This window comes from Rhipicephalus microplus, chromosome 9, assembly GCF_043290135.1.
Source record: "Rhipicephalus microplus isolate Deutch F79 chromosome 9, USDA_Rmic, whole genome shotgun sequence".
In the NCBI taxonomy this organism is placed as follows: Eukaryota; Metazoa; Arthropoda; class Arachnida; order Ixodida; family Ixodidae; genus Rhipicephalus; species Rhipicephalus microplus.
In genome coordinates this window covers 56,722,573-56,742,597 of record NC_134708.1, presented here as the reverse complement: position 1 = coordinate 56,742,597, position 20,025 = coordinate 56,722,573, and positions in this window count along the sequence as shown.

Sequence of the window (20,025 nt, the reverse complement as noted above, 5' to 3'; positions counted from 1 at the left end):
TTTCGAGGTTAGCGCGTATGCCACGGCACCCCACGATACTTGTAAAGGAGTGATTCGCGGGATCCCCATAAGCGATACTCAGGACATTTTGACCCGAAAGATTGTGAACCCGAACAACCCACTCGCGCTGCAGGCCAAGAGAATCAAGGGCACCGGGACAATCATCGTAGCGTTCGAAGGCCACAAGGTGCCCAGATTCGTGAGATATGGACCTTCACCTTTGCAGTGCTCCCGTTACCGTAAGAACATCGATATTTGTTACGTCTTGTGGAAAGCTGGGACATCGGTTGGACGTCTGTCCAAACCCAGCTGAAACCATCTGCAGAGGCTGCGAGATCAAGAACCCAGATAGCCTGCACCAGTGCAATCCAAGATGCAAGCTGTGCGACGGTCACCATCCCACGGCAGACAACGAGTGCAAGAACAGGTTCTTAGTACCATACGTCGTCAGACGCAGACGTTGGGAAAGATCGCGAGCAGCCGCAGAAGCCCAAGACGCATCAATCACATCAAGTCCAGACATCAACGACAAGCAGCTTATTCCAGCCTACGGGACCCAGAGCATCCAGACTACAGAAGAACAGGAAAGGCGGCCCCACTCCAGGGGGAGGTCGCGTTCCAGAAGAGGTTCTAGACCCAAGGCCCGCTCCCAATCACGGGAACGCTCGAGGTCTCAACGCCACCATCGGGGTCGGGATCAGCCTGGGCGGCACCCTAATGGCCAGCTGCCTGGCGTTCAGTTCGAGATCACGGCTTCTAACCCGGGGAGGACAGTTCTAAAGAAAGCTATTAATGTCGCCGGGGAATGTCACTCGTCATAGCAGGTGATTTCAACGCCCCTCATCATACATGGGGTTACAAGTACAACACTGGGAAAGAAAATCGACTTTGGCAAAGTGCCAGTGAACTTAATCTCACCCTAATCACAGACCCCAGCCTACCAACAAGGCTTGGTACATCTTGCTGCAGGGATTCCACCCCGGACCTTACATTTGTAAGGAACATCAAAAAGGCCCAGTGGATGAACCTTGCTGTAAATCTAGGGAGTGACCACTGCATTCTAGCCACTACCTTCTCCGTGGAGCGTAAAAAGCAGAGAGAATTTCACTTCACAGACTGCGATAAGTTCAGGAAGATAAGAATGGAAAGGGAACAAGATGGCCACAGACAAGGCTTCGAGCAGTGGGTCAAACAGATTAAAGAGGACATCAAATCCGTCTCCTCTACCATTACCACAGATTTTCCGGTTGAAAGAATGGATAGCCGGCTCGCTAATATTCTTGAGGCAAAGCAAGCACTACTAAACTGATGGAAGGGTCAGCGCCTGAACCTAAAACTGAGAAAAAAGATAGCTGAGGTAAACAGATCAGTCGAGGAACATTGTCGTGCACTATCCAGACAGCAATGGGACGAAATCTGCAACTCCGTCGATGGTGAGATGCGCAATGGCAAGACATGGAATATGTTAAAGCATCTCCTCAACGAAAATCCCACCAAAACAAATCAAAAGCATGTTATCGCTCGAATTTCGCATAAAGAGATAGGGCGCACTACAGATCAGCAAGTTGTGCAGCGGCTCGTGCATAAGTACCTCCCAATCAAAAGAGAATTGGCACCACCAAGTAGACAGTACCAGGGCCCGCCCAATCCAGGTCTTGAGGGCGACTTTAACATCGAGGAGATCAGAAGCGCCTTGCATTATCTCAACGGCAGGTCAGCCCCTGGCCCGGACGGTATATCAAACAAGGTCCTTCGTAACCCTGATGACGAATAATTGAAACCCTAAAGGATAAGATCAATGCAGCATGGAAAGAAGGCAGGTTGCCAGAGCAGTGGAAGCTGGCCAGCACGATCCTTATTCCTAATCCAGGAAAGCCCCCTAACTTGGACAACAAGAGGCCAATATCCTTGACATCGTGTATCGGCAAGGTTGCAGAACATGCCATACTGTACAGGATAAACAAGTACTTGGAAGATAAAGACATATATACACACAATATGGTTGGATTCAGGGCAGGGCTATCCACACAAGATGCATTGAAGCTTATCAAACACCAAGTTATTGACAATGAAACCGGGGACGTGAGAGCAATTCTGTGCCTAGATCTAGAAAATGCGTTTGACAACATCCACCACTCATTCATCCTCGAAGCAATTTCGAGCTAGGTCTGGGGAAAGCCTTCTATGACTATGTATGGTCCTTTCTTAGAGATCAGAAAGCCGTGATGAAGATTGCAGATATCAAGACCGCAGCAATCGAACTAGAAGCAAGGGGCACGCCGCAAGGGGCAGTGATTTCACCAGTGCTGTTTAAAATTGCCATGATTGGACTGTCAAAGAGATGATTGAGCATTGAAGGATTGAAGCACAGCATCTACACAGATGACATTACCATCTGGTGCACAGGTGGAAGCGAGGGGCAGCTTGAGAGCACTCTGCAAGAGGCAATTGGCACCGTAGAAGAGTACCTTCGTCCTTCCGGGCTCAAGTGCTCCTCGAGTAAGTCAGAACTTTTACTGTATCGGACTGCACGCCGGGGACCAAAGCCCAGGAGATGGAAGCCGTTAAACCAGATAGACATCCACCTCCGTACAAATCAAGGGAATGCCATCCAGAGGGTCGACTTCATCAAAGTCCTGGGCATGCTGATAGAGTCTACCGGCGCCAACAGCAAATCTATAGCCAAGTTAACTTGGAAAACAGACAGTGCGGTGCACCTCATACGCAGAGTGGCCAACAAAATAAATGGGATCAAGGAAGACAACCTCATCAGGTTGATGCATACATTTGTTCTAAGCCACTTCACGTACGAGGCAGCAATGCACAACTGGTCAAGAGCAGAGTCCGAGAAACTGAATGTATTCCTCAGGAAAGTTATCAAGAAGGTCTTCGGCCTACCCATACATACCAGCACCGAGCGTCTGCTTGAGCTTGGCATTCACAACACGCTCGAAAAAATAGCAGAAGCCCAAGAGAGAGCACAGTTTGCAAGGTTATCTACAACAAGGTCGGAGAGAATGATCCTGCAGGAGCTAGGCCAACACCTAATGGCAATCAGATGCAATTACAATGATATCCCCGACAACATCAGGGAGAATATCACGGTATCTCCTATACTAAGAAACATACATCCAGTAGACAACGTCGGAAGAAGACTAGCGAGGGCCAGGACTATACTTCGTGAAGTCTCAAACGAGGAACGAGTGGTCGTATTTGTTGACGTGGCTTCCTACGCCAATGGGAAAGCGTTTGTGGCAGTGGTTGTCGATGACGCTGGCCCTGTCGTCAACTCAGCGACAGTCAGGACGAAAGACCCAATCATTGCGGAACAGGTGGCCCTCGCCTTAGCACTCAAGATGGATAACATTGAAGTCGTCTACAGTGATTCCATGACAGCACTATGGTCGCTCGCCAAGGGGACGGTCTCTGAACAAACGCTGAGAATACTGCAAGGCAAGAACATAACACATAATCTTCTGAGTTGGTTCCCGGCTCACCTTGGACAAATCAACGATTTCCCTCTCAATCTTAATGAAGCAGCACACGAGGCGGCGCGAGACCTTTCCAACCACGCCTCTGCGGGGATGCGTTCTACCAGTGACGGAGATAACCGGGAAATTCTTACAACATATAACGAGCTCACTAAACATTTCTACCTGTCTAGAAGGATTTTCTCTCCACCTCGGAAAAATCTAACTCGGCCCCAAGCACTTACATTAAGGCTTTTGCAAACGCGGATGTACCCTACTTTGAAAATGTTACACATCGTGTACCCTGACCTATACCCAAGTAATCTTTGTCCACATTGTGGGGAAATAGCTTCATTAGAACACATGCTCTGACAGTGCACCAAATTCGCCAATTTATCGAACATCACCTTTACCAGATGGGAGGCGGCAATCTGCAACTCGTCCTTGGCAGATCAGCTCTGGGCTGTCCACCAAGCCCGCGAGGCGACTGAGGAGCTTGGCATCTCAGTACCTACGTGGGAGCTGCCCGCCACATAGTGATCTGTGTTTTGGAGGACACAACAAAAGTTTATCCAATCCAACCCCAACCATCTATACCTAGCATGCTTTTTATACCAGAGAAAGTATTTCTAATTAATTCCACAAGAGAACTAGGAAAACCAAGGGCTGTAAGCACTTTAAAGATGTATATGTGCTCTAGTCGGTCAAATGCTTTCTCTTGGTCCAAAGACACGAGAAGACCACGCGCAGATCGCGAGAGTGCACATGTTATGATATACCGGGTTAAAGGACAAACTATGTATTTCTCGTCCAGGCAATAATGAAGCATGATGATGACCCATCAGGGCGTTCAACAGAGCCCTTAAACATTGAACGATCACTGTCGCGAATATCTTATAGTCAACGCAAAGAAGCGTGATAGGTCTCCAAGCTTCAGTTTTTGTTATTGGTACATTACGGCCATCTCGAAAATTTGATGGGAAAAAATGGCAGCATATCCACGGAGTGAATGATGGAGAGTGGGGCGAAGCATCCATCCGTCCATTCGTTCTTGCTTCCATCCATTCATCCATGCATGCGCCTGTGTGGCCACCCGTGCGTCCATCCGCCCGTCCGTGCATGCGTTGTTGGTGTGTCCACACGTCCATCTGTGCGTCCGTCCCTGCGTTCGTCCATGCATTCGCACCTGCGTCCATCCATGCGTCCATCCGTCCTTGCAGCCATCCGTGCGTCCGTCCATGCATCTGTCTGTGTGTGCGTTCGTCCACCTATTCAACACTCAAAGTACCACCATCTCGCATCTTTTCATCATATATTCCTCATATAGAAGCACCGCCATCCAGCGGACATTCCAAGGACTGAACGAGAGGAGGCACACGCACACTTTCTTATGGTTTGCGCTTCGTGTCTACTTCCCTCCTTTAACCGCCTCGAGTTCATGGTATATGCTAGTTCACTGTATTCATGGCACTGCGGCCCCACGCTCGCTAAACCTTTCTAAAATGAAGGAGGTTACGCCCAGCGAGTATAGCGAGCGTAGCAACCCTTTCTTGTCAGACAGTGCTCAGGGTACATGCCAATGGCTGCTAATGGGTAAGAGAGACAGTAGAATTTGGCTTTTAGTTAATGCGCACGCTGCGAATTTTTTATTGTTTAACAACGCACAGGAGAAATCTCCCACCGGCACCACCTAGCAGGTCAAAACCTAAGACTCGTTACACACAACGACTACGACTACAACAAGGGACAAACGGGTGCCGCTATAGGAGCTTCACCCCTAAAACACGATCTCCGAAACATCGTCGGATAACCGTGGTTAAGGCAGTACCCAGCCCTTTCCAAAATGAGATGTAAGATTCAACTGGAAAACCGTCTGACCCAAGGGCCATCCCCCGTTTCATAGATCGTAGTGCTGCCTTTACCTCTTCGGGCGATGGAAGGACGTGTAGAGAAGTAGAAGCTTGTTGAGGAAGGCGAGATAGATAGATAGAAAAACCTAATTATAGCAAGTGTGTTTGGGCCCCCCGGGGTCCTTGGCCCACCGCGCGGTCCCGCACCACGCCTACACGGTCATGCGTCTCGGCCCGATGACATCGGCTGCCCTAGTCACTGCAGCAAGCTGCAACTCCGGGTCTCCAGACGAGAGCAGGACTTCCCAGTACTCCCAGCTTGAGATGGCAAGCTGTTCCGGCGGGGGAGGATCAGCAGGGCAGCTGAATAGGATATTGGAAAGGGTGGCATTAGGTTTGCCGCAGAGGGAACATTCCGGGGAAGGCCCACAATAGTGGGAAAGAAGCGTGAGGCAAACGTCGAAGCATAGGCGGTATTACATCACACTTTGTCCACATGGCCGAACATGACATCTATTCGAAATGCGTTAAAGAAACGATCGATCACGCGTAGAAAGTGGCTGTGCAGGTGGTGTTCGCGTGGTCGTAAAAAACCAGGTGATTGTGACTGCCCAAAACACGTATCCTCGCATAGCATAGCACCTCAGGTTTTGCACAATGTTAGTGCCTGCAAAGCCATGCAGCCGCCGCCAGATACGAGAGGGCAATCAAATGCTCGAAGCGTTCACGTAGTTCATGCTACCAAGCTCGCACCAGGGGAGACGGCGTTTCGGTACGCAAGGGGCGATGCGTAATTTCGCTGCAGTATCGGCCAGGTTCTCAGAAACGCGACGACGAACTGAACGCCCTTCAACTTAGCAGTGCAGGCGCTACTGCGTTTAGGCGCATCCTAATCATATGCAACAGACGCAGCGAGTGACACCCGTATAGGCAACCGGCAGTGCAGTTAACAAGAACTCATGGTAGCGCCAAAACAGACAGCCTAGCGAGCAGGCGCAGCAAAACCGAGCCTCCCAAAGCGTAGTCTAGCAAGTAGACGCAGAAAAACAGGATTTGCCCGTGCATACTATTTCCTTTTTGGGGCGAAGCTACTTATAGCAGCACCCGTTCGTCCCTCGTAGCCGTAGTCGTAGTCGTAGTGTGTTACCAGTCTTACGTTTTGACCTGCAAGGTGGTGCCGGTGGTAGATTTCTCCTGTGCGTTGTTGAGCAATGAATTAATTTATAGCGTACGCGTTAGCTAAAAGCCGAATTCTCCTGTCTCTCATTCCCTATTAGCAGTCATTGGCATGTACATTGAGCAATATCTGACAAGAAACGGTTGCTACGTTATACTCGCCGGGCGTAACCTCTTTTGTTTTAGAAAGGTTTAGCGAGCGTTGGGCCGCAGTGCCATGAATACAGTGAACTACATACATAGTATATACCATGAAGTCGATGTGGTGAAAGGCCCCCGCCGCGGTGGTCTAGTGGCTAAGGTACTCGGCTGCTGACCCGCAGTGCGCGGGCTCAAATCCCGGCTGCGGCGGCTGCATTTCCGATGGAGGCGGAAATGTTGTAGGCCCGTGTGCTCAGATTTGGGTGCACGTTAAAGAACCCCAGGTGGTCTAAATTTCCGGAGGCCTCCGCTACGGCGTCTCTCATAATCATATAGTGGTTTTGGGACGTTAAACCCCACATATCAATCAATCATTCGATGTGGTTAAAGGTGGGAAGTAGACACGAAGCGCAAGCCGTAAGAAAGCGTGCATGTGCGACCTCTCGTTTAGGCCTTGGAATGTCCACTGAGTGGCGGTGCTTCTATATCGGGAATATTTGATGAAAAGATGCGAGATGGTGGTACATGGAGGGTTGAATAGATGGACGAACGGACACACAGATAGATGCATGGACGGGTTCACGGATGGCTGCACCGACGGATGGATGCATGGACGGACGCAGGGGCGGATGCATGGACGAACGAAGGGACAGACGCACAGATGGACGTGTGGACGCACGAACAGATGCACGCACGAACGGGCGAATGAACGCACGGACGGTCACACAGACGCACGCATGGACGGACGGAAGCAAGAAGGAATGGACGGACAGATGCTTCGCCCCACTCTCCATCATTCACTCCGTGGATATGCTGACATTTTTTTTATTTGTGAGCATGGGGGTCAGGGATGATTATGTAAGCGCCCAGGAAGCGTTCTTTGAAAACGCGTCAAAAAGGGCATTGACACATCAGCGACTCAATGTGTTCAGAGAGAGTTTCATTTACTTGGTATCCCTGGCGGTCGGTACCAACAATGCCGAGGCGGCCCAAAAGGCTTCGTCGCAACCTCTAATCTACTGTCTGGTGCCTATTGCACGGGACAAATTTGACTGAGAGCACGTGTCCAGGAGGACAAAAACATCAAGACGCTAAAGTTTCTCCGAAAAAAAAAATGAAATTTTGAGTTTCAATAGAATTCAATGATAGTCAGAGGTGTACACAGGCGAAGGTGGGATGGGCGGAACACGTGAGGCGGAGACAAAAGCCTCTAAATCATGTGGAATATAAGCCCAGTTGAGTCTGCTGAAGGATGGTCCGCAGCACCATGTCCAAAAAAAGGTATTCCTGTGCATGCCGTTGTGCACATCCAGCAATAGAAAATGTTGGACAAAGCCGCAGCTTACGTGAATTCCAAGCAGACCAACCCTAGCCGTGACCTTGTAAATCACTTCACATATTTAGCACACAGTTAGTCTCCAACTAAAATTACGTGACGACCATCTAGAAAAAAAATTGGCAGATCCCACGTACAGTGGGAATCGGTGATATGCGAAACATGGATGAAAAATGTTGATGTGTCACTTCAAAATCAGCACAACGCTGCGCGGAGGAAGTAAATCACGCCTTACATGACTTCAGTGTCATGATTATCATATTTGAATGTGTCGTTTTCCTTCCTCTATTCATCTCACATGATACAAAATTCAGTATATGTAGAGCTAGCGAAACGGCCGGGAGCACGTATGAGCGTGGTAGGTTGTCATGTTCTTACATGACACGCGTGTCATGTTTATCATGTTTGCGCCAGTCTTATACTTCGCCATCTGCTGACATCGCGTAACACAAAATTTGGTTTATGTGGAGCTAGCAAAATGGCCGCGAGCGCATCACGAAGAGCCCAATATACTCCAATGTAGCGTAGACGTGCGCGTACACTGCGCACAGCGACGCTACGTTAGCAAAATGCGAGCACTCTGTAGTCTGACACTAGGCGCGACCAGCGTCCGTGGCGTGGCCTGACGGCAACCGGCGCGAAATGCGACACGCTGCTATACCGATGCGTTACCCAGACAACACTGCGTCTCTCTCTTTTAGTGACGGAGGAGCGCCACACGCGCTGAAACGCACATGTGTCAAAGTAACGCAGCACGTTGCGCACCTGCGAGTATATGGCAGGATCAGCGCCTGGCATGGCAACGCCAGCGTGACACGACGAAATGAACGCCGGCGAGCACGCGCACCGCGTCGTGTCTAAATGTATTGGCGTCTTGACTGTGTCATGTAGTCATGTTCTCACTTGACGTGCATCTCGCGATTATTATGTTTGCACCAGTCACACATCTTCATCACCCATTGGCGTCATGTAATACCAAATTTGGCATATGTGAAGCTAGCGAATCTGCCGCGAGCGCATCATGAGCGTAGCATGTAGCCATGTTGTTACATGACACGCATCTCATGTTTACCATGTTTGCACCACTCACCTACCTTTGTCATCCATTCACGTACCTTAATACTGAATTGCGTATATGTCATGCTAGCGAAACGGCTGCGAGCGCATCATTAGCGTGGCATGTAGTCATGTTGTTACATGACACGCTTGTCACGATTTTCATGTTAGGGTCTGTCACGTGTGTTCGCCATGCAATCATGTCATACCATACCAGTTTTGCAACATTTCATGCGTATAAAACCAGCGCAAGAGCTGCAGGACCATAAAATGTAAATCATGACATTCCTGACATACATGTGATGATTTTCATGTCATAACTAGTCTAATATGTTTTTTGTAAAGTCATGTTATTCCATAGCAAGCTTAGTATTGATACCATTATCGAAACGGTGAGGAGAGCTAAAAGTTGTGGGCGGCTAGATAGATACGCTCAAACTCGCCGAAGTTCGCTATGAAATGCTTCGCATTTAAAAGATTGCGCTCGAGCATCATGCCCCTAGAATAACGCAACACACGAATCAGTAGTCCTGAAACTCTGACTTTTTTATTGACCTCATTTAAGGAAATGTCGGCGCACAAATGAGGCACCGACTACTCCTTATTCCTGAGAGGTAACTAAGGTGGTGCACGTAGGGCCCAGATATTCAAGAATTCTGGGTGTTACATGCAGAGTTGAGTATCGTTGTGTATGAACACCGGACTCGAGACGGCTTTCAGCTCTCGCATAGTAGAGCACCAAGTACTCTAAATCGTTAACAACTTTTTCTAAACACATGCAGAGTATGAACGGCTGCGTGTGATCGCTCACGTGAGGCCCACGGGGCGGCTTAATACTCTCCCATAGTAGAGTGCTTCGTACTTTAAATTGTAGACAACTTTCTCTAAACACAACACAATCAATATACAATTTGGCATAATAGATAGGGCACGAGGTTTGAGAACAACGTCTTCCACTATCCCGTATATAGGCGTATGCGGGGGGGGGGGGGGATGTTAACAAAATGATCATGGAACCGTTGCATATAGTCAATATTGACGTATTTGTTAACGTAACTCTCGGCAGCAAGGAGGTTGGTTTGCAGTTTTATAAATAGGCGGTGTCACGGTAAGAAAGGAAAACTGCGAGAATGACCTAAATGTGCCATTTTCGTCCAAGAATACCACCGTCTTCAAGAAAAGCTTTCAATACTTTTACCACGTATTTCTGTAAACCTCTTGTTGGCCACGAACCCAGTAGTTTTCGTCAACTGAATGGTCGGCGAGTTGAAGTCGTTAAGGGTTATCTAAGGCGACGTCTTGATGTTTCATGTTGTGGGCATTCTAGAAGGAGCTGATATATGTGTTCATCAACAAACTGTAATCACATTCAGAAGGGTCAGCGTGGCCGTTTTTAGCTTGCATGGACGTTAGACTTTTCACCTCGCTTTTACCCGCGATTGTTGATTGATAAGTGTTGAAATGGTACGAAATAAGCAACCATTGCGACGCCTTATTCGTAGCATACAATATAGCGAACATTTGTCTGGTGCAGGGACATCATCATTTCATTCTCACAACGTACCCACATATCGGATCAAGACTTTGGTCGTGCACTTTTGAAGAGAATCATTTCTTTTTTGGAATGTAGAACATGCCGAATTAAATAGAAATTTAAGGCTGCTGCATACTGTGAAAACCCGAGGAAGTGCATCGTACGGGTACCAAATAAATCCTGATCGTATAGTTCCCGTTCTTCCATTCACGAAAGCGTTAATGACAGCATTGTTCAATGGGAGCATGTACGGCTTCATTGACACGAGTACCTTCTGCCTAGGCAAACTCACATACTTGCAATGCGACGTGTGCGCCACATTATGTTGCGTTTTATTGGGTTCCTGCTTATTATGGCAGTTGATATATGCGTCCTCTTCAGTGAGGTGCCTCCGGCCGCCTCCCGCGTGAAATGTAGTCGCGTATCAACGCAGCGCCGACACAGAGACGCAGGTAAAAGGGCACTCGGTAACTTGGCGATGTGGAAGTGCACCCCGTCTTTCTCGCACTCCGCCTAAGTCAGCCTTACATATGTGAAACACTTAGCGATATTAAATTTAGTAGTGCAAATTATTCTCGGCTATTTTTGGTAATTCAAATATTAGCGTTCTTTAATTTACCCTCGTTCAAGAGAGAGAGAATAAATTGAGGGAATTGCAGGGAGGTCAACCAGAATTGTAGCATCGGGTTCGCTACCTTGCACAAAGGGGAGAAGAAAGGTGGAGGAAAGAGTGATAGGAAGGCAAAAGAAAACTAGACACGCGAAAAAAAAACAACAGCGAGGCCGCTATAGCCTATTCAATAGTCTATAGCTATGGATTGTCTTATTTTTATTGCCACCATTTGTATCTACACTTTGTATTTTAGTCTTATTGATGTTTCTTGTTATATTGTTTATCATTTATCTTTACTTATGATATCCACCCCTCATGTAATGTCCCTCGGGACCCTTGAGGTACCAAATAAATAATAAATAAATAAATAAATAAATAAATAGGCCACTACTACGCGAAAAAGTTCAATTCGTTGATGGATATTCTGTGAGACAATAGTATTTGTCCCATTAGAGTACTGGATGTTGCGACAATGCTCTGTCATCTAGGCGGGTCAACCTAGCAACTAGCGAAAGTCTGTGCACACCGCAGCGAGGGTAGCGCCAAAGAACGTGGTAAATCGTTCCATCGCTGCCGCAATCATCACAAGCAAGTTGCCAGTCTTCTCATGACCTCAATTGAGAGTTCTACTGTGAGCGAGATTACGGCACATTAGGTGGATGAACGACAAGACAGACCCTTAATGTGTTCCGCAGTTAAAGCTTTCCAGACGGCAACATGAGCATCAGCTTTCAAATCGCAATGTCAAAAACCGAGCTAAAAAAACGGCTGCAGCAAACGATCTCCATGCTGTGCAAGCAACGTGACTCCAATATCTTATGGTGGATTTCTCTTCCATTAGGGAAAATGCTCGGCTACAGACTTTATCGTTCAAGTTACGGCAAACTACTTCAGTCTCTGAAACACATGTTTTGTGTATCACCATAAAGAAAGAAAAAATATCGAAAGATAAAAGTTTCATAAAACAAAGATTCTCCCATACCCTGCATGATGTGTTGCAGGATGAACCATTTTCCGTTTGTGGCGCTGTAGTTTTATTTGTAGTGCCAAAGTTGTGGCACAGAAACCAATCAGTTCAACTGTCTGAACACGCTATCTACACGAAATGACAAAAAACACATATATTCACAAATATGTATTCCATACGTTTTGTTTTATATTCCTCTTTAATATTTCTCCTAAGATCGCATGGTGTTTGCATTCATTGTGCGTTGTGCCCAAGTTTTTTGTATAACATCTCAAAGTTTCAACTCTAAATTGCTCTATTATTAGTTCGCGCAAAAATTATAAACCCAATATCTTCTTTAAAAATGCACCGCATTTACTGTGTGCTGTAGGTAATATATGTCAAGAAGAATGAGGACGTACAGCCAAACGGTTCACTTAAAACCGAACATAGATTCTCAACACTGCTCCGAGTTTCCTCGAGATAATACTTTGTTCTTAATTATCGCACTGGAATAACCATAACTGCAAAGCGGCGATCTAGGCTGAATTTCAAAAAATGAGCTCATTGAAATAACGGTGCTAAACACATGTGAAGAAATTGGCCAAAAATTAGAAGAAAAAAAATGGCATTGTATTTTGGCTGCTTTCGTTTCAACCTCACTGTTTGAATTTTCGCCTCATCAAGTAATTAAATGCATCAGCGCAAGACAACACTCTCCCGTATTCACCGAAAGGCCTTTAAATAATTATTCTAATTAATTACGCTCACGCCACACACGCACACACACGCACACGCACGCACGCGCGCGAAAGAAATCAATCACCAATAGAAGAGGGTGTCAGTTATGCAAGCTGATGTCCCGTGCAGGTCGTACAAATTTCGCGAAGCACCCAGATCAAGTGTTTTTATGTCAACACCGATGCCATGAGTAGATCCCCAAAGTAACTGCGCATAACTTTAAACCAAAAACTGAACTTTGATCTTCCTGTTCAGTAAGTCTCCATGAGCGACAACCTCGGACGCTTCCCTTCTTCTCGTGACAACATGGTCTTCAACTAATTAAGCTAGCGCAGCGGCCATTAAGCTGCCTTTAATAATTTTCTCACTCTCACTTTTTGTAGTAAGACAACTTCATCTGCGCGTTCATTGCGTCTTACCGTTGCGCAACACAGTCAGTCGCACGTGGGCATCAAAAATTAGGAATGTCCATTCCCGTTACGCACCCTTGTTTCCGGGGCAACAAAAAACACTCCTTCCACAACAACAACAAAAAAAAATCAGCGAATCCTGCAGCTTCGGAGCTGAACGGGATAGTGATATTCTGTTTCTTTGTGCATACTTCAACCACTTATTACATATTTTTTATCGCATGATCTTACTTAAGAACATAGAACAGTCTCTATTGGCCCTCTAGTTAATTATTTTTTTCAACCCACCTAATTATTTTTTGCGCACCACATTTACCATACCATTGTTTCAAGCTATGTTATATTCTTGAAACTCTATATTCCCATCACATACTCTCAATTTTATGCACTGATTCTTTATCCAGCAAGAACACAAAGCAGTCAATATAATAATTCATTGAGAACGTTTTTCTACAAAAGCAAATACATACATCTGTTGAATTCAAATATATGTTATTCCACGAAAGGCGTAAGAAGTGGATAACCATAATTAGCCCAAAATTTGTACCCATTGCAAGGTAAAACACTGACGTAGATAGCAGACACCTGAGCATTTATTCTACTCATGCTATACTGAAACTTGATGGCTAAGCCATATCAACAGCATTCCAGGATGTAAGAGACGCATATTCAAACTTCATTATTTATGGTGTGTAATCTTCCGTTTCATTCTCTGTTGTAACACATACCATTGCATGCACCATGCCTAAATTGAATTCCATCGCGCACGAAGACACACTAGGTATATTGAACTTTCTTTGCACACTCTGGAAAAAACAAAGAAGCGCGCACGCTTTGCTATATTTTGCAGCCGATGAATCAAATTTCTGAGTTTGGAAATGCCTTTCAGAACACCACTCAGTCTTTGAACATAACTGAGCATGTCACTCCTTTCTATGCACTGAAGTTTCTGTTTTTTTACTTAATGCCAGAGTTTTAATGACATTGAAATGCAATATGAACTTGCTCTATGCGTTAGTCTTTCGAAGTAAATAGTTTGAATATCATGTTCTAATGGCACCCTCATCAATTTCTTTTGTGAATTTTATATGTGAATTTTAATGAGTCATCCAGTCATTCTATCTAGCTGTTTATCAATAACAACAAAGTCAGCTTGAAAAAAAAGTAGGGAGTGTGTGGCATCATAAAAATTATAGCGATATAAAGCGTCCTTCGCGTTATACGAGGCCGATGGTAAATTAGGCACATTAGATGGATTTCATCATCGATTCGCCTTAAGCGAATAGATAAAGGCCTTCGTTATTTATTTCTTTTAGCTTTTGAAGGTGCACCGCACGTTTATATGTAAACCTAAACCAGCATATTACGGGTACTTCATGTGCGTACCCGAAGTGGCTATACCGTACGCAAATGAATGTGTACGCAGAACGTTAATGTTCATGCGGCGAAATTCGTGGAAATTTATGCCGCATACAGAATCTATGGAGATTTCGCAGGTAACTTTTAACGTGTTGTTTTGATAGGCTCGTCAAAAACGCACCTATTCACGGCTTCGCTTCGCGTTAGCTAAATCCTAAGAAAGGGGCCGGTTAGGTTTATAAAACCCGAAGATTTGAAAAACATGCAACTAAATCTGCTTGGCAGACGCTGCTCAAACTGGGAAGAATCAGGGTTTCGAATTTCTACACTCTGCACGTATTCCGAATATGTTCAATCACTACTATCTATTGAACACTTTTAAAGGGGCCCTGCAACAATGTTTGAGCATGGTAACCATGCGGTGCCGCTCGGTAACAGAGGCTCGCGACAGCACGTGAGCGAAATATTTAGTGCAGCAGGTGGCCTCAAATTCACAATGAGTTCTCAAAGTCCGCTGACAATTGATTTCTTTGTCTACAAGTGATGGAAGGAGCTCAAAAATCACTCGCCACAGCGGTTCAATTTGCAATTTGGTGTGTTTGAGCATGGCACTCTCGGCCGTTACAGGTATCGCCGCGTGAGGCCGCGACCTGTCCTTGCGTGCGCACGCGATCTTACTGAAACTCCGCGCACCCAAATGAAAAAGAAACAAAAAAAAAGTTTGGAAATCACGAAGCGAGCATGATGTATTTTCTTTGCCCGTGAGATCCCTTTACGCTTTGCTTCCAGTGCTTTCGTCGGGACAGGAGAAGAGAGCATGCGATTGCAGCGTGTGACAAATATTTGTAAGTCCACTTGTACTAGACAAATTCTGAAAAAGAACATTGCGGAGGTGAATTCGTGTGGTAATGAAATCTTTAGTGAAAGATCTTGCATTTCGTAGATTTTTTTGTACCCGCTCCTGCAATGTACCAGGCATGGGACAGCAGTACTTGTAAATAAATAAATAATAAATTAAACATTTTATGGATACCTGAAAAAGTGCTGATAAAACCCTTTAAAATTTGAGGACGTAGTATATCCGCTGCATTTTAAAACCACAAAGTGTCCCGTCTAAATCACGTGACTATGGTAAGTAGCACGCCATTTGTTGTGGTCCAGTGATTAGTCGTGGGATTTACCCAATTTTTGTGCCAGATAGGCGATTATGATGCACACTGACGTTTCTCTGAAATGAGAGGCTCGACTAAGAACAGCATTTTTATAAAATTTTGTTTACATGCTTCTTAATTAAGTTTGTGCGTCTTAAGAAGCGTGAAGCAACAATCCTCACAGAGAGAGACTGAAAACACAATGGGCGCGCGTTTCTTGCTTCTGTGAAGGTTTCGTTGCGCTTCTTAGAAGGGACAAGTTCCATTACCGAAAACTAGCTTGAACATTATTGTTTATTAGTCTGCATAATTTTGTTGTTGTTAACCAGGCATTGTCTTCCAATTATTATTTTATTTTTATTGACCTCCCTTGTGCAAAAAAGTTGCAACGTAGCGGTGGTCCGTTTTAAATATTTTTATTTATTTATTTATTTATTGGTACTGCGATCTTTTACAAGATCATAGCAGGGGTGGTACAAAACATAAACATAAACATCAGTGGAAACAGGCAAACAAACAATCAAAAACAAATGTAATACAAACTTATGTAACTGATAGCTGCAGTGATTCATCGAGACAAGAGAATCAACAAAAAGCAAGGTACAAACATAGATAACAATCATTTCTGCAGTGACTCTTCAAATGCAGACAATGTATTTAAGGTAACAACATCGTTATGTAGATTGTTCCAATCCACGATAGTCCTCGGAAAAAAAGAATATTTGAAACAATTTGTTCGTTGCATCAATGGAGAGATAGTAAGATTGTGTCTCTGTCTTGTTCCGTAACCCAATGAAAATTGAACGATATGTGATGTGTCAACTGCATAGTGACCTTTTATTAACTGCAAAAGAAATTTTAAGCGCAATATTCGATTTTGGTCCGGAATATTTGGAAATTTGCTTTTCAAGAGAAGTTTTGTAATCTAAATAGGACCGTACGAGTTATAAATGAACCTAACAACCTTTTTTTGCACCCTTTCAAGTTTTTGGATATCAGTCTGAGTGAACGGGTCCCATATGACCACAGCATACTCCAGTATAGGACGGATAATAGCATTGTAAGCGAGGAGACGAATACTTGGTGTGGTTGATCTCAAAGAACGCCTTAGGAAAAAACGTTTACGGAGAGATTTAGCTACTACAAAATCTATGTGCTTTGACCAGGATAGATTTTTTGTAATCCAGAGACCAAGGTACTTGTATTGAGTTACTTCTGACAGAATTGTATTGTTGGTGGAGTACTGGAACAAAAAAAGGGTCTTTTTTAAGGGTAATTCTCATAAAAACTGTTTTAGCAAAATAACAGGCATCTGCCATTTGTCACACCACGAAATTACTTTTAGAAAGTTCCGATTTAGTTTAATTTGATCGTCAACTGAGGTGATCTTTTCATATAAGACACAGTCGTCGGCGTACAACCTAATGTGAACAGAAAGGTCAGTGACGATAGATATCATATATATATATAACAGAAAAAAAGAGGCCCACGGACGGATCCTTGAGGAACGCCTGAGTTTACAGGAGCAATATAGCGTACAACCTTACAGAAGGGGCTTTTCAGATATAGTTTGAAAAACTGGTGATTTCAGTGGTTAAAGAAGATAAAGAGGGTCATTTGCAAAAATCATTCTATAAGTGGGCATTGCCCTGTTGCCACACGCATATCCCAAAGACAATAGTATTTTCCTAAGCACTGATATTGCTCAATGACCAGCACATTTATTATTTATGCTAGAAAACTTGGAGTGAACGTCTCACACGTATTTACCAATTCCGGGAATCCACCAGGCTCCGGCCCAATTTTCATTGCAAAAGTGACACAAGGGTGAAGAGAAGCGCTGTCTAGCTTGAAAGCATCCGTTGCTTTAAAACTACCGCGCAATGTTGTTACGTACGCTGGAGCTGCAGCGGCTTTCCTACATCCAATAGGCAAACTAAGCATGATTTATCCGCTTTTTTCGGTCTTTGCATTTGTTATTTCTTCACCTAAGTTACAGAGAGACCATGGCAACATTGCTTTGAATAAGTGTTGAACACACATTAACGCAATATTTACACAAAGACAACATGCGTTCAAACTTCCATAAATTTATCGTGGCAATGAACTCGGCTACCAAAAGCGGAGGTGGTGCTTTAGAAGCTAACGAAGCGTCAGAACGTTTATTCGGCGTACTGGCACGGCTTCGTAGATCTTTTTCAGCGATATTCACACGCCGCCTGAAGCTGTTAATCGGTTTGAGCGCAGAGCTCGAACATCGCGTTACGATCGACAGGGCTACCCAGGAAGCTGACCGGTTTCCAAGGAAACACCCTCACCCTCTTTCTTTTCTCCATATTTGAGTTTGTCGCCATCACCCGAGTAAGAATTCGGTATTGACCTTTAGAGACAATGCTTTTTGGTATAGGCTATTAATGGAATAGCGGTAAAGAGCTCGTATCACAGAAATTCTGGTGTCAGTGTCGGCGTTGGCATCGTTGGTTGTGAGCAAAAATTCAACACATCTTGTGCGTTACCGAAAAGCCGAGGAGGATGCAAATGAAATAAGTGATGAAAAATTCTCGGTTGGAGTGGGGACCAAACCAGAGTCTTTCAGATCCGAGTGGGGATCGAAGCCTGGTCATTGGCGAGCCAAACGAATGTTAACGCGATAGCATTAGAGAGCTCGTGTCGCAGAAATTCCGCCATCGACACCGTTGGTTGTGAGCGGAAAATTCTTCGTGAGCGAAAAATCGAGAAAGAAGCAACTAAAACGAAGAATCACATTGTGGTTCCATTGAGAATCATTTCCGGGCCGTTTACGTGACAAGCCGGGGTCCTACCACAAAACTTCGGAAAAAAATACTAAATAAATGGCATGTAGTCAACGGAGTCTTCTTAACGCATCTTGTTCGACAGGTGTCACGAAGACAACGATTCCACTCAGCGATTTGTAGGCGCGTTCGGGAGGCCATCAAACTACGTCAAAAAAGGCCGGGACAGTGCAGCCATCACCGCTAAAAACACACAGAAACTTTCAGGAAGGTATCCATCTAGCGGAAAACATGCCATGCTTTTCTAGAGGCGTTGATCAAGCAAACAGCAAACGCCAGGTAATGTGCTGCCATGTGTGAGGCTTTGAGAGACTCTTTATGACCTCCGAGATAGCGAGCGCGCGGCGTGTATATTGAAGGCCATGTGACCTTGCTTTACATCAAAAACCTATATGTACCATTCGCACGCGTGCCTGTGTGTGTGTGTGGGGGGGGGGGTGCGCCATCTGTGAGACATGAAAATGTGTCTCGACTACAGCAGAGCGCCGTTCTAGCAGAGGGAAGTGGCCACACTGCACAGTAACTTCATTACTACAGATACGTCGCCCTTGCGTATTTGTGTGTTTGTGTGCTTGCGTGTGTTTGTGTGTGTGTGTAACAAAACATAATATAAAGTATAGATTTAGTGGTTGTAGGGCGCACTAGGGGCCATTATTCGCTATTGCGTTCAACTCTTAAAGGCGAAGCTTAAGGTTCTCCAATTTTTCTTTACCTATGACTTATGGGCGCCGTCATATTTGGATGTTAGGGTGGTGTTTTCTTGTTTTTTATACTTGACGTCAATGAATTCAAGACTATAAAACATCTTGCGCATCAACTCAACCATTTTCATGCACACTAACCTACCGTAACACTGTTCGTTAAGTTGTTAAAGATGAAAAACACAAAAGGTAATAGCCCTATATAGCAGCACCGAAACCCATTTGTGAGATAGTGTATATGCTTACTCAAGCGTTACTTTAAGCACAGCTCTTCCCTTTTCGTTAATATGTCGTTTAGGGTCGACTCATGATTGTCTATACCAAACCAGCACGTGCTATGTTCGTCTTCTTGCTACTCAGTTTCGTATCACCACACGTGTGCCGGTTAGCCCACTAATGGGTATGATCACTCTTATGGGTGGAGAACATGACCAGACATAATAAAAGAGAAAGATAAAGAAATGCACCAAAATAAAACAACTGCAGGATATTCTGGAAGAAGGCATTCCTTGACAGGGCCAGATTATAACCTGCCCACTCATAATCCGAAGGCGAGCAACGCTACTACTGTGCTATTCAAGTACGCTAGCAGAACAGAACATAGCATTGCATAGCATAGTAGAGAAAGGTTGTGGGAATGAGGAGTTAGTGTCAGAATGATGGAAAGGAGGAGAGAAGAGAGTAAAGCGTAGCACAGGGAGAAAGATAAATTCGCAGAAAGAAAGAAG